The sequence below is a fragment of the Topomyia yanbarensis genome, chromosome 1 (assembly GCF_030247195.1).
Source record: "Topomyia yanbarensis strain Yona2022 chromosome 1, ASM3024719v1, whole genome shotgun sequence".
NCBI lineage: Eukaryota > Metazoa > Arthropoda > Insecta > Diptera > Culicidae > Topomyia > Topomyia yanbarensis.
This window is the reverse complement of record NC_080670.1, coordinates 134963835-134976131: the sequence shown is the minus strand read 5'-3', so window position 1 is coordinate 134976131 and position 12297 is coordinate 134963835. Positions and strand designations below refer to the sequence as shown.

Below are 12297 nucleotides of genomic sequence, written 5' to 3'. Positions count from 1 at the left end.
CTTAATAACACTAGTAACAGTGACGTAGTGCTCTGCCAGTGATGTTATGCAGCAAAGCTAGCGTTGTGTGGCTGGACCACATAGTCGCAGCGAAGGATACCAAGCTGCACAAAGCCGCTGACGGTCCACCTGAAGAGGTGTTATCATACCCGCCGGCGGATGTGCAAACCAACCTGTGATTCACTTATTTGTCCGGTTTACTCCACAGTTTATAGAGAACAATTGCGCAAAGAGTGAAGTCAAAAAAGTCTACCTATCGTGCACAATTGGAATCCGTCTTTGTAGCAATTTTACTCGATAAGTGGACTTTTTTGGCTTCACTCTCTGCACACTCTTTGCGCCCCTTTATACTAACGCCTTCGGTTTACTCAAATATACTCAGTCAAACCGATTCCGAAACCGGTTCGGTATCTTGAATGAATTCAACAAGGATTTCGACTTAGCTCAAATGCAATAACCTATTCTGACTCAGTAGGTTTCGGAATCGGTTGTTGACTTTCAACTGGATTCCATATTGAATTCATTCAGGATTCCGAACCAAATTGCGAATGGTTTGACCAGGTACCGGGTAAGCCGACTGAGCGGTATCGATTTGATCTGCAGTAACTTGGTATCCACAAAAACGCACTGTGATTGTACCAAAGCATATCATTTATACAAAATATCAAAGTACTACATCCGTAGCAACGTTACATTGCATTTATGTGCGTTATCCATCTTCACTGCCGCTTAGTCGGCTTTAAACTAGCCATAACCCATGTATGAGTAAACCAGACGAACGAGTGGATCACAGATTTGACTGCACTTCCGATGGATGATTTACAAACACGTTCTCCAGCGGAAACTTGGCCTCAGCTGTGCGGCCAAGCTGCATCACACTAACTTTGCTGCATAACATCACTTGGCAGAGCATTGTATAACTGTTACTAATGTTAATAAGTACAACTGAAAAATCAAACAATTAAACAACTAGAAAATTCAAAAACTGCAGTCCAAAATTCCGAAACAAATTATGAAGAAATTATCCACACAAATCCAGAAATACAAAACTTTAAGAACTTTTTTTCAGATTAACTAATATTAAATGTACTTTGTAAAACATTTTCAATTTTTCCTGAATAATAGGTTTGTTCCAGTACACGGAAATCACTCCGGAGTAAACAGGAGCAAAAAATCTTTGTTCCTTTTTACTTCGGTTTGGTACCAGATGAAGAAAAAAGAGAAGAAGAGAGTACAGGAACGATTTTCTCCGGAGTACTTCCAGTTTCTCCTGGTACTGGAACAGACCTAATATTTCTAAATCGATGAAAGGAGTATGAGCTGTCATTAAACGTCAAATTTTGACGTTTACATACAGCTTTTACACGTTTCATCGATTTAGAACAACTTTGAATTATTTGTTACTCTATGGGAGGCGGGATGCCCCACCCGAAGGTACCATCCGCCGGCAGACATGCTGGCGACCGGATGGTGTGCGAACGGCAGGCAAAAGGCATGCGAATGGCGGGGCTAATATTCATAGCAAAGAACGCAGCCATCCGCCTGGTTGTTGCATCTGAGCCTGCATTTCGTTCGCCCGTCACTTGTCGGCATGTATTGAGGCGATCGGTGTTGGCAGGTGGGGCATCTCGCCTCCGGTTAGCTATCCATCTGCCGTGGTAATGTGGATCCCTTTGGCTGCATTTGACAGCTCCTCCTGGCTGCAATTGACATTAGGTTTTTTTCGTATCCACACGTCACGTCCCTATCTATCTATCTGGTCATGTGCATAAACATAACGCAACAATGGATTATGAAGAATTTTGTTAATAATTTTATAACAAATTATAAAAGGGCCCGGCTGATATAAAAGTCCTAACTAGCAATACGCTTATTATAAAATGATTATAAAGGATTATTGTAACTGATTCCAAAAGGATTATAAAGGCAGTGAAATACGTACTCAATGAATTAAGGGGAGTGTCTGATGTAAACAATATGCGCAATCAAACTAAATAAAACAGTATTAAATTTATAAATAGAATTATAATGAATTCGACCAAAACTTATTTTGCCTTTTTCTCAAGGTTTACGTTTGGCAGTTAGACCCTTTTCAAATGTTTCAAATGTTTGGGTAGAATTTAGATTATTTTATCGTTGTTGCGATCAATTTCATTTGGTTCACAATGTTAGTCGCAGAACATTTTGGTGATCTATGGCAATTGATGACCTTTACACCCCATACTAGGTCCGCTCCTGTTGCAGTTGTTCGCCCCGTCCGGCACCGAGTCAACCCATGGTCCAGCCTGCGCCGCACTCGTCTGTCGCTATGCCAATGGCAGGGACTTGGATTAAAGGCTAAAAGGTCAGCTACGGCTGGTGGTGTTGCTGCAATCGGTTTGCCTTCGGCCACGTTGGACATTCGGCTAACGGGAATATTCAGCGATTCCGATTCGAAGGAAGCTGCGCCAGTTGCAGACTGCTTCGGTTCAGCAATACGCTCCGGTATCGGACGAAGCTAACATTCCGGCAGGACGAAGGTTTCAATGAGGGGCTCAGGCATAAGTAGCAGAGTCCTTGCACTTCCTGCTTGTCGAGTGAACAATTCCGACGAAACCACTGCCACTCTCGCCAAGTTTGATCACCGTTATAAGTGCGACGTCAGCGGTTTAGTGCCAGGAATAGTCGAGAAGAGTGCCAGGACTGACTTGCCGAGAGCTACAAGATTAAATAGCAGAGCGTTTTTAAAGTGACCGTAGTATAACGTAGAGGCTTTAGGCAAATGATTTATTCAGCAGAATAAGATAGCAAAATTATCCAAAACATAAGAGCTGGCTGCCGAAGTGAATCCACACACGTCATCACCTACAGAGGCAAGCAATATTGGAACGCAGCGAAATTCCTCCCAATGAATTGACCTCGTTAGATGAAATTCCAGGAAGTACAATTTTCATAGCATAATTTAATCGACCGAAATTGTAGTCCTCAGCCGAGAGAGAAAGACTGATAGGGTAGTAGCAGCTAGGAATTTTCTTTCGAAAGCTAGCAGTTGTTTCGCGTATGCTGCGCTAAGTAGAGAGCGTTAAGACAGATCTCCGAAGCATGTCAAGTGCTATGATGATGAGAAAAAACGTCGCATCTATGACCAGTACGACAAGGACGGTCTGCTGACCAACGGTTCCGTCCGGTACCACCATAACACACGGCACCGGCGACACATATATGCACAACATACTAATTACTTATCCTTCCGAAAAAGTAAATAAATTGATTTTGAAATTTATCATTCGCTGCCTAGTTATTTCGTGCCAATTTGAACAAGACAGCAGATAGCTTTATTGCGGTGCCAAAATGATGGCAACTCGGGATATAAGATAAATTTACATATAATTTCTCCTCCCTGATATTCTATCAGAATGTTTAATGCTCTGCATTATTATCACTCCAATCAAATTCTTCTTACTCCTTATCGTCAGTGCCGAGCGCTATTTTGCATTTGCCGGCTAAATCAACGACAATGCGATAATCGACGAAACTTTTGCTGTAATGGAACTTGAACACGAATAATAAATAATTGTTCCATTCGAAAGCGATAACCTTGTTGTCCTCATGTTTGCAGCTATCATACGCTGGCAGGCATTCTGACCAATGGAAATCGACCGAATTCGTTACCTATAAAGTCCAGGTAAACTTCACCACCTAAAAATGAATAATCAATCGGATCATCTTGTTAGGAATTAACCCACGAGCAAACAAACAAATGTGTACAAATGTGATAAGGATCCATCATCCAGAAAGCAATCGTTTTATAGCCCAATGCTTGATCTTGCGATTCAGCATATGCCACCGGGTTTTACATCCAGCGCCGATTGGTCAATGTATGAACCAGGTTACCATTGTTCCAATCCTCATCCCTCTTGAGTTGATATTCTTTCAAAGAGCATCGAAAGTATTCAAGTAATGTAAATTTTAAAAGTCCGTGTAAACAAGTCTTAGGTAAACAAGCACACCGAAACTGTCAGAAAAGTGAGGTTTTACATTTTCATACAATGCTCTATATTTTTGACAGGTATATGAATGAATCAGCCCCCTGCTAGGCAGCCATTTTGTCCTAGCCAACATCTGCCTTTGTTCAAATCAAAACAACCCAATGCTATTGCACAGGCGACATGGGCCTAGATGCGGCTAGGCCCACATATGTTGACTACTGTCAAAGTCTGTATATCACCATAGAGGATGACATGAGTGACAAGACCAAGTCTATTGAGTTCTTTGCGACCGGTCTCACGAACACTAATGATGTTTCCTGGTTGAAAACAAACCCATTTACTTTTGCCGTCTTTGTTTATTTTCCACCAGCTTGTAATGTAGTATTTGTGTCATGTGGCGTGTACGTACATGAGCCGTAGAAAAGTCTATTTAAACAATAGCCTGCAGTAAAAATATAAAAGTCTGCAGATTGCTACAAAAATCTTCAATAAATGCGACGTAGAAATTTAGTATGTATATAATTTAAATGATCAAAAATTTTGAAGGCTGGTGTATAAATTGGCTGGCATAGGCTTTTTTCTGCTAAATATTTGTAATCTGCAAAAGATCTGCAGTAAAAATGCAAAATCTGCAGATTTACTAATATATATGCAGATCAGGCATCCTTTTAGTATTCCCCACAGGAAATTCATCCAAATGGTGTAAAAATATGGGGAAACAAGGCAAGATAGGTATTCAGAATATGGGGTAAAATGAGCAACTTGCACTATTTCTGATTTTTTCAATAGTTAGAGGTACCAAATCATCGCGGCAATAGGCAGTAACGAATTGGGGATAAAAAAGGAAGCATCCTATCATATAAAATTTTTTGACGAGAAAGGTCTATTGAAAAAGGCCTAACTGCCAAACGTAAACATTGAGAAAAAAGGCAAAAGAAGTTTGGTCAAATTCATTATAATACTGTTTAAAAAGTAGAAACTGTTTTATTTCGTTTGATTGCAAGCAAATTCTTTTAAGGTCTGATATTACACCAAAAGTTAGGAAAAATAAGTTAAATCTGATTTGATGATCAGATTGGCCTCATTGAACTTCATGAAATTAGATTGGCCCTGTATGTAAATTATGAAAAAGTTAGGCCTAAACTAGGTGCAGATCACTCTAGAAATGTATAACAAATTTGCATCAAATTAGAAAAAATGCATTTTACTTCCATTTTTGCATCAACTTTGCACTCCCTCGCAGAAAAGTTTGTTTAACAAACGTCCTACGCTGATTCACTTTGTTCGACGTTTTGTTGAATGTAGGGCTAATTTTTTGTAGGGTTTTGACGTCTTACACGCAACGAAAAATATATTACACGCAACGCAAAATACATTATGAATTTCTATTTTGATGGAAAGAAATGCATTTAATTTAGCTGATTTTTAAAAATGCATACCAAGTGATCTGCCCCTAGGGCCTAAAGCAGTTGTAGTTTCGATTAAGGGGTTGAAAAAAATCGGTGGTCACGCTGAACTTCTTTTGTTTTGAACAGCGATGCATTACACGCGGTTTTCAATATATCGGCAATTTAACAGGGATTTGTTATGAAACCGCATTTTTCAAATTGGCAGACACGATGACTCAAACTATTCAGCGGATTGCCATCATATTTTAATGAGAATGCATAATATGTGTAGCAAGTCGAACGACGGAAAACTGAATAAAAAAATTCTCCACATTATATTGAAGAAAAGTGAACGAATGTTACATTAATATACAAGCTTTTTCAAAGATTTTCTTCCATTTAATTCCACTATGTTAGAAAACATAGTGGAATTAAATGGAAGAAAATCTTTGAAACATTACGTACATTCCACTAAGACCTCCGTTCGCGTATATATTGTGAAGCTTTTTCAGTTTTTAGGATGCCATTTTCCGAAATTCAAACAATTTTTTTTTGGTTCATCGAAGAACTACAAGTCTAAACTTTATAAATCTTACTAAATTACCCGTTACAGATAATTTTATCCAGAGTTATAATGTCCGCCGTGGCGCTCCTCGACGTGGAAATGGTTTGAGATCTACTCTTGGAACACTCGTATATATGACTCTACGTGACTGAAAAATGCTTTTTTTGTACATTACACAAGAGGTCCATCGTTGCCTTGCCTTCAAAATCGTATAACAAAGTTAGTTTCGGTTTGAGCACTTTACATCATTCATTGAGTAGGCATTCCACTGCTTTCATAATTGGCATTCCACTGCTTTCATAATTGTTTTGTAATTAGTTATAATAATCCTTTATAATCATTTTATGATATGTGCATTGCTAGTTAGGACTTTTATATGAGCCAGGCCCTTTTATAAATTGTGATGAAAATCGTTATCAAACTCTTCATAATTCATTGTTGCGTTATGTACATGATCGGAGAGATAGTTTTCAACTGGGATGGGACGTGCGGGTACGAAAAAACCTAACGTCAAATACAGCCAGGGGGAACTGTCAAATGTAACCAGCCCATTTAAAATATGTGAGGCAGAATTAATGGCAATGCGAGACAAAAGATAAAATGAACAAAAAAAGAAGAAAACATCTATCCGCTGGATTTAATGGAGAACATGAAAATTCGATTTGGTTGCATTTGACAGTAGGCCTTTTTCAAATGTTTGGCTAGAAATTGCTTACTTCAACGAATCATGTGTAAGAAGTCAAAATGTTAAATTTAACGGAACATTGCATGATGACGATATCAAATTAAAAAAAAACAGCTGAGCGAGCTTGTTTACAAGGTGTTTACATTTAGCAGCGAACCAAACCAAGTTTTTCATAATATTATGATCGAATTGAAAAATTTCCAAGACCATGTAAACAAACTCTCCAAAGCTCAAAAAAGCGAGGTTAAACATTTTCATGCAATGTTCTACAGCGAGAGGTTCACTTTAGTTTGTTTACATTACCAATGAATTTTGTACCGCAACTCACCACTTCATTTGCCGCGTTGCCAAGAACTCAAGCAAAAATATACAAAACAGTGCTGCCCAAACACACATTTTGAGTCCCACCATTCTTGCAAAGGTGAAAAAAATATTCAACATTCTTGCATTTTACAAATTTAAAAAAATCATCAAAAAATCACGATAGCTCTTTAAAGTCTCATTTAAGCGGAAATATTCTTAAAAATGTGCAATTTTTCGATTAAAAATAAGAAAAAAGGGGGTTAGGTCGGACGAGAAAGGTCTATTGTTTGGGTAGAATTCAGTTTATTTTTTCGTTGCTGCGATACATTTTATTTGGTTTGTTTTGTTTCTGAATTCCAAGGTTAGTTACAAAGCATTTTGATGATCTATGATGATCGATGACCTTCACACCCCATTCTAGGTACGCACCATTTGCAGTTGTTTCGGCACCGATTTAACCGATGGTCCAGCATACGGCGCACTCGACTGTCGCTACCTCAGTGGCAGCCACCTACCAGAGTTAGATTAAAAGCTAAAATTTCAGCTATGGCAGGTGGTGTTGCAATCGGTTTTATGTCGGTCATACCGTTGGATTGCTTACCGGAATATTCCGATTCGAACGAGGCAGCCCCAGCAGCACAGGCTGCTTCGATTCTGCAAAACGCTCCGATTTCGGACGAGGCTAACACTCTGACAAGACCATGCTCGAGGGAGATCAAGCGGTTCTGCTCCTGTGCCTAAGGACAGGCTTATTTGACCCCGCACGAAGGTTTCAACGAGGCGCTCAGGTATAAGTAATTTGTAATTTATTAATTCTAGAGAAAATTTACAATAGGACATAAGTAACAATGAGAGATTCTCTTTGGGGTCTTTCTCTTCTGTTCATTACTCGGCCATTTCAACATTTACTACTCTACTCTTTGCATAATATTCTAGTAAAAACCGTCGGCTTTCGATAAGTACTGGAAAATTAGTGCAAAGTGTTGTAGTGACATCGTAATAAAAGAAACAGAAGAAAGTAAACAAAAGAGGCTCTCACTTTTACTTACATCCTATTGAAAATTTTCTCTAGAATTAATTGCATGGTAACCTTTTGGTTTTACCATTACTCAGGTCAAGGATAGTAAGGATAAGCAACAGTCCCGCAGAATAAGATAGCAAAATCAACCAAAAAATAAGAGCTGGCAGCCGAAGCGAGATAAAACACATCATCACCTGAAGAGGCAAGCAATATACGGAACGCAGTGTAATCCCCCACAATGAGTTGACCTCGTTAGATTAAATCCCAGGAAGTACAATTTTCCTTGCAGAATTTAGTCAACCGAAATTATAGTCATCAGTCTAGAGAGAGAGACTGATAGGGTATCAGCAGCAGCCAGGAATTAGCTGTCGAAATCTAACAGCGGTTTTGCGTATCCTAGAGCGAAGTAGAGTGCATTAAGTTATAACAAATATCGGTTCACAATGATAGACTATTACAAACTGCCGGAAGTGACCGCCACCAATGCGGAAATCAAAACGGCGTACAAAAAATTAGCGCTACGATGGCACCCAGATAAAAATCCAAACAATCCAGCAGAATCGAATCGGCGGTTTAAGAAGATCTCCGAAGCATATGAAGCGCTATCAGATGACAAAAAACATCACATCTCGTCGCTGTTGTGCTATCTTATGACAAACGCCATTCTGGGGTAAACTGAGTTAGATATGCCACATTACTTGTTTGAAAAATCTCTACAAAGTGGCGTTTTCAGAATTTTGAAATTCTACTTGGTTACTTAGATATAGCGAGAAACATGATGAGAAATTGTGAGTTTTTTGCTTCAAATCACTGTATGTCTGAGTAACACATTTTCAAAAAAAAATTACACGAGTTGTGAGAAAAACACAGTTTTAGTTTTAAACTGGAAATAAAAGATATTTGGCAACACTGCAACCAAAAATAACATTTTTTTCTAGATTCCCTCACCGAGCAAAATTTACATTGAATTTCCATAAAAACGTCTTATGACTTTCAGACATAAGGATTTTAAATGGATTTTATAAGTCTGTCTTATGATTTGGAGGGGAAATTTTCCAAATCCATCTCTTATTATTTTCATAAGATAGTCTTATGCAATTTATGAAAATGACCAAATGAACGCCATATGTGCCCATTTATGAAAATTACTGACATTTGTAAGCAGAAAACATAGTAGAAATAACGATTTCCATAGAACAGTCTTATGAAATTCATCACAATGTTTGAATGAATGCCATAAGTTTTTTTATTTATGGATATTATTGTGCATTTATAAAAAATATAACATGGCTGTCATTTCTCGAGCATTTTTAGTAGACAAAAAATCAACAGTAAAAATCAACCTTGAGAGGATATTAGGTTTTACACCAACCGACATAACCCCACAAAATGAGCCGAATGAGCTTCGTTTGACAATTCTCGGTTGTTTGTTTACATGGGAGTTACGTGAAGTTGAATGTAACAGATGGGCACCCGTTGCACTCGAACTCACGCAACTGGTAAAGTAAATAAACCACTGAGAATTGTCAAACATGAACGTCATTCATGATGAGTTCATTCGTCTGGTCATCTTGTCCAATTCGGGACAAATTAACCGCCAAGTGTAGATCCCTTCAGAAGATTGAAGAGAAAACTCTAATTAAATAATAAAATTTGTACATAATGAGCGACTTTTCGTCAATATTTCCTGGGAAACTGGGCTTAGACAACTGGGAAACTGGGCTTAACAACTGAATGATAATGATTGTTACTTCTCAAATGATTTTGATAATTAAAAAATACGCGTCAGAAACTAATTATATGCACAACTTATTTCATTTCAAATAATCGGATATCTTCTGTAAAAATCATTAACATGTAAACTGATTTAATGCTCACAGTAATTTATTCAATAACATAAAAAACAATTTTAAATTTTGTTGCAATTTGCCTTAAAATCACACTTCTTTTGTTTCAAACAGCGGTAATCAAAAAGTGCTGGCCTGAAACTATTAGCTCCTGGTTGGCCGTCCAGGCCAGTACTGAATTCATAGGAAACAATTATGAACTTTTCACAAAAGTGACGTTTATGAAAAATAAAATACAATATTATAGAATCAATAACAAATCTCATATGGGTTTCATGAGAAAAACTTATGAAATTCTCAAACGCATATATTGGAGCAAAGTCATAAGACTGTTTTATGAAATACATTATTTGTACGTCTATGGAGTGCATGAATAAAGATAAATGAATTCATAAGCCTGCCTATGACATTCTAAAGCGGTCAATGGCATCGTCAGAAGGCAGGTTCATATGCCGAGACTTATGAAATTCTCAGATGCTTTTTGCTCGGTGCTGACTCATTTTCTTCAAAATGCATTTCACCGATTGTTCATAGACCATATAAACGCAAAGATATTAGTAAAAGTTGAAAATTGATGATTTTTTTTCTATGGAAAATTTTCCATGCCCGATTATGACACGTTATACAAATTTTGTCATCAATACACGCCTATGACACGTGTGAGTGCGACTTTTGTTTACATTCATAGTAAAAACTCGCAACATAGTCAACCGATCTTCGTAATATTTGAGAGATTAATGCAGAATTGATAGAAGCATCAATTGTCTTCTTTGGATTGTTTATACCATTTATAAATTTCAAGATATTCAATCTCAAACTTTAAAAATCGTTTTTCTCGAAATGTGCTAAATCGCGCTTGTCATAAGATTGCACAACAGCGACGATCTATGACCAGTAGGGCAAGGAGGGTCTGATGACCAACGGTTCCGATCGGTACCACCATAACACACGGTACCAGCGGCACAATGGCGGTGGTACTCACGACGAGTTCGATATCTTTGGCGGATTCCCGTTTACGTTCCACGACCCAGAGGAGGTGTTTAGGGAGTTCTTTGGTGGCTCGCTGTTTGAGAAGATTTTCAGGGTAACTTCCCACCATAATGGGCGCCGGTCGAATGGAACCAGCATCGAACAGCGACGCTCACACCCGCAGAACGTAATCAGTTCGCCGTTTATGCCACCCTTCATGAGCTTCAACCTTATGAACGAGTTCATCAGCGTGGATCCAATAGCGCACCGAGGTGGTGTTGGCGGTTCCACCTGGACATCGCAGTTTAGCGTCGGCAGTGGTTCGCTAAAACACACGTCCACTTTGATAAAAAAAAACTATTTACTTATTGCTAATACTTGACTACCATGAATCATTCATGCAAGATAAATGAATAAACAAAGCGATCGTCATGCAATTTTCTGCTTTTTTAACACTGGTGCTAAGAAGAAACCATCCATAAATGACGTAGCAATTCATGGGGTAGGGGGGAGTTTTGTATTTTGTGATTATGTGTGACGATAGGGTGGTAGGCAGTCATGCCTTGCTACGTAGCTTTTTTAAAGGGGAATAAGGGTGGCCCTGATGTCATGACAACCTTATCCGTTATATCTAACAGTTTTTTTTTAATTTTTTTTTAATGTTTTACGGGGACCAGGGGGGGGGGAAGATTACCGTCAAGCTGCGTAATTACCAGAGGGTATTTGGAGTTTTGTGACGAAATGCTACAATGAGGGAGGGGGGGGGGGTGTCGTTAAAAATCACTCAAAACATGTCACGGATGATCCCGAAGTGTCCGAACAATAAACTCACTTTTTCTCAAAAAAATGTTTTTTTGGCTAATTTTTCAGTGATTGAGCAGTGTAAGTAACATTCATGCATAATCTGGCAAATTTTACATTTTATTTAACTTTGAACCGATAAAAGTGATGCGCACTGTTTGGAACTGAGGATAATCAATAACGCAAAGGTTGGCTTTCCGGTTGGTTGGCAACGATTAAGGACATTCGTAGCGTATACGTTCAGCTTATCGGAAACAGAAATTAAAAAAATCCGTTCATCGATAGTATTCCCGGTCGGAAGTGATTGACATTGTTCCTTCGATCTCATTATTTCTCCGTGAATCCATACTAGTGCACTATCGAAGCAGTGTTGATTTAGCATCGTAAGTATTCACTCAAGCGAAAAACAATGTTTTTGACAAGTATATGAATGAATTATTTTAGCATCAGTGTTGCCAGGTCTATTCAATAGCCTGCAGTAAAAATATAAAAGTCTGCGGATTGCTGCAAAAATCTTCAATAAATTTGACATAGAAATGTAGTGTGTTGATATTTTAAATGATCACAAACGTTGAAGGCTGGCTAAAATTAGCTGGCACGGGCTTTGTTCTGTTAAATACTTGTAATGTGCAAAAGATCTGCAGCAAAAATGCTTTATCTGCAGATTTACTAATATATATGCAGATCTGGCATCCTTTTAGTATTCCCCACAGGAAATTCATCCAAAAGGTGTAAAACTGCGGGGAAACA

General features: G+C 38.4%; 1 pseudogene; it reads left to right on the top strand.

Annotated features, from left to right (window-relative positions):
* The first annotated feature begins 8042 nt into the window (after positions 1-8042).
* Positions 8043-11128, top strand: LOC131675947 (dnaJ homolog subfamily B member 6-like; annotated as a pseudogene).
* Positions 11129-12297: the final 1169 nt, after the last annotated feature.